This window comes from Arachis ipaensis, chromosome B4, assembly GCF_059453495.1.
Source record: "Arachis ipaensis isolate K30076 ecotype BB chromosome B4, ASM5945349v1, whole genome shotgun sequence".
In the NCBI taxonomy this organism is placed as follows: domain Eukaryota; kingdom Viridiplantae; phylum Streptophyta; class Magnoliopsida; order Fabales; family Fabaceae; genus Arachis; species Arachis ipaensis.
The window spans coordinates 13,273,875-13,277,912 of NC_142439.1; positions in this window are offsets into that span (position 1 = coordinate 13,273,875).

The window sequence follows — 4,038 nt, forward strand, 5'->3', positions numbered from 1 at the left end:
CAATAATAATGAAAGTTGAATCTTAATTCCACTTAGTCAACCTTTGCTAAAGCAAAGAAAAGTCAAGGGACTAATTAATTTGACCTTCGAATCCTAGTTATTTCCTAAGAAAAGATTGGGATGATTGAAGTTCAGTTCAATTAGCAAAGATAACAGTTATCAATTATATTGAGCTAAGATAACTCCTGAGTTACTGATTTCTTAACCAAGACCAAAAGGGAAAAGAGTAAAATTACTGGAATAAAACTATCCTCAGATGGGAATAATTACAACTAATGAATAAACTAAAGCAATCATAAACTGAAATACCTCAAATAACATTAATTCAAAATAGTGATCTGTAACATGGAAGAATTCATAAATTAAATAGCAAAAGTAGTCAATCCACTAAAATAATGGCATGAATAAAAGTAAAAGGGAAGTTTAAAGTAAAGGAGCATTAAACCTGGGATTGAGAGTCACTCTTAAAACTAAGAGAAGTCCTAAATCCTAATCCTAAGAGAGAGAGGAGAGAACCTCTCTCAAAACTAAATCTAAATCATGAAAACTAAAGTAAAGTCGAGACTTCCTGAATGGATGCATTCCCTCACTTCATAACCTCTGGTCTATGCCTTCTGGACTTGGATTTGGGCCAAAAAGGGCTTCAGAAATCGCTAGAAGCGTTTTCTGTAATTTCTGGTGCGTGGCCTCTGTCACGCATCCGCGTGGGTCACGCGGTCGCGTCGTTCGGAGCTTTTCCTTGCCACGCGGTCGCGTCAGTCATGCGACCGCGTCATATTCGTTTTGCTTAAGGCGCGCGGTCGCGTTAATCATGCGGCCGCGTCGCTGTTGATTTGCGCTTGGCACGCGATCACGTCGTCCATGCGATCGCGTGGATGCCAGTTTCTTCAAGGACTCCGTCTTGTACTTTCCTTCCATTTTTGTATGTTTCCTTTCCATCCTTTGAGTCATTCCTGCCTTAGAAGATCTGAAACTACTCAACACACTAATCACGGCATCGAATGGAAATAAAGGTAATTAAAATAATTAATTTTAAAGCATAGAAAACATGCTTTTCACATACATCACATAATAAGGAAGGAGAAGTAAAACCATGCAATTAATATGAATAAGTGGGTGAAGGATTGACTAAATCACTCAAACTAAGCACAAAATATATCATAAAATATGGGTTTATCAACCTCTCCACACTTAAACAATAGCATGTCCTCATGCTAAATCCAAGGTAATAAGTAAGGTTAAAGTGATGGAATGTTATGCAATGCAATCTAATCTAAATGCAACTACCTAAATGCATCATGCAATTATAATTTATTCACTCATATATAAAGCTTACAGGTAGTTAAATTAATTCACATTCTCAAGGAGTCATATATGTATATATAGCCAAGCCTTAGATAATCAATAAGCACTTTTACAATTGAGATGGGAGAAAAAGAATTTTGTGAACTTGCAAGACAATTAGATAATTCAAACAGAGATAAATGTTAATGAGCTATTGAACCCTCATTGGATTTGTGTTTACTCTATAGTCACTCAGTGTTTATTGGGTTAATCACTCTATTCCTCTTTTTATTCTTCCTTTCTATAACTTTGTTCTTCATCTAACCAATCAACAATTATAGAATACAGTCATACCAAAAATCATGAGTTCTTTAATTAAGGTTGTAATGGGGTCAATGGTAAAGGTAAGGATATATGTATAAGGCTAAGTGAGCTAATAAGTGAATCCTTAATTAGACTAAGATCTCACCTAACATACATACTTAGTAAAAAAAAACTTCTTTACCTATTTTCCCATATTTTTCCCACTTTTGGATGTTACATGCTCATGTTTCAACTTTTGTTCTTATTCCATGTGCATTGCTTTTATTTTTGCATTTGGGAAATTCTTTTGTATCCCCTTTATTAAATACTGAAATTTTTTTTTAATGCACATGGTAATTTAATCACTTTGATTTCTCATGAGCATGCTTCCCAAAAATTTCTTAGTTTGAGTTATTTTATTCTTTTCAACTCTTCTACCTTTTGTTTTTATCATCCATGTTCCCAATAGGTTTCCCACATTTAAACTATTCATAATTTTCTATCTTAAGCTAACCAAGGATTGAACTTGGGATTTTATTTTGTCTTTCTGCTTAAGGCTAGTAATGTGGCTAATAGAATAAAAAGGGAATTTAAAGGCTCAAGGGGGCTAACAAGGGTGATATGAAAGATAGGTTATTTTGGGATAAGTGAGCTAAAATCAAATAATGGCCTCAATCACTCTTTTGGTATGTATCTATATTCTATATTCTATAATTGGACATATAGATTAAAGCAAAGTAAAGAACATCAGAATATAAAAGAAGGGCGGAACACACAGAATAAAAATTATGGTTTAAATGTAACCATACAATTAAGCTCAAAACTCACAGGCTATGTGTTCTCTAGCTCAAAAATCATTTATCACTTATGTATGTCATGCAGGTTTAGTTAAAAATTCTCATTATTCTCAATGTAAAACTTATATTGAATGGCTTTAAAGTTCTAGTGTTTCTCCTTGATGAAGTGTTGTTAACTAACATGTAATGCTATATATATAAGGTGTGGATTGTTTTGATTCTGTTAAAGTCTCTAGTTTACTTCCTTTTTCTTTTCAATCTATTCTGAGTTATCTTATGCTAAAAAGGGTAAACTATACTAATCAATCCACAATTTCTATAACTAATAAGTTAGAATTACAACTAAACTAAGTGGCTAAAATATGAACTAAAAATGCAAAATGCAGAAATAGAGTAAAAATACATGAAAGTAGAAATGTATAAGTACTCAGAAAATAAAAAATAAAAATAAAGAGAAAAATACAGAAAAATATCCAAAATAAAAGAAAAAAGAGTCTGTAGTGGTTCACCAAGATAATACGCCAGAGATGGCGACCTCCCCACACTTAAAATGAAGCATCGTCCCTGATGCTCACTCAAGCAGGGTGTGAAGGGGTGTCATCACTGGAAGGGATGGTAGCTGGTGTCTCTGTGGTGGCTGGCTGGGGGTCTGGCTGTTGTAGAGGAGGGGCTGTCTGAATGGGGATCTCAGGATCTCCAGCCTGGAGCTGATGTGGGACCTCTGCCTGTGGTGCAGCCTACTCGGCCTCTCCCTGGGGATGGGTCTCTGCCTCGGGCACATCCGCCTCCTCCTCAGATGCCTCGGATGGTGTGTCAGGCTCGGAGGGGATGTCGCCGGATCGTATCATAAGCTTCAGGTGCTCATAGCGTCGCTTGTTGCGACGCTCCATCTGGTCAAGTCGTCGAAACAAGCGGTGCACCAGATGATAGACAGGCTCTGTGGCAGGTGGAGGTGCAGTGGTGGTGGCAGGGGTAGGTGGTGCAGCAGTGGAGTAAGAGGGACCGGCGGATGGTGTGGCTGTGTCATCAGCAGTGGCAGTCAGGAATGGAGGTCTGTAGCCCAAGGCCAGGAAGTTCCTGCTGTGCGGGATAATCTTCTTGCATTCCGTAGCAGGTGGCCTCTCATCAGCATCCTCCCATGGCACGTCAGCTCGACGGCCCAGCTGTGTAACCAGATAGGGAAAGGGAAGAGTGCCTCGGACGTGGACCCTGGCCATATAGTGCCGGATAAAGCGTGGCAGGTACAGGTCCTTGTCCTCCATCACACACCAAAGGAGGGTGATCATAGCAGCTGGTATCTCAGTCTCGTGAGTACTCGGCATAATGTAGTTGCTGAAGATCTGATGTCATAGCCGAGCCTCATCGTTCAGGTAAATCCGCTTGATCCCTTTGGGCATGGTAGTGTTTTGACCCATGATCCAAGGAACTGACGGGTCAAGGGCAATCTGGGCCTTGACTGCATCCCAGTCAAATCGTATATAGCGCATATCCTCCTCAACTTTCTGATAGCCATCTGTCTGATAAGTCTTAGGCAGAAGTTTCAGAACCTCTTCTATTGCCTCCTCAGTAACCAGAATCTGCTTCCCTCTGAGGTTCACTGCATATAGGGAAGTTTTGAAGTAGTTGCAGTAGAATTCCCTAACCCAAGATGCAT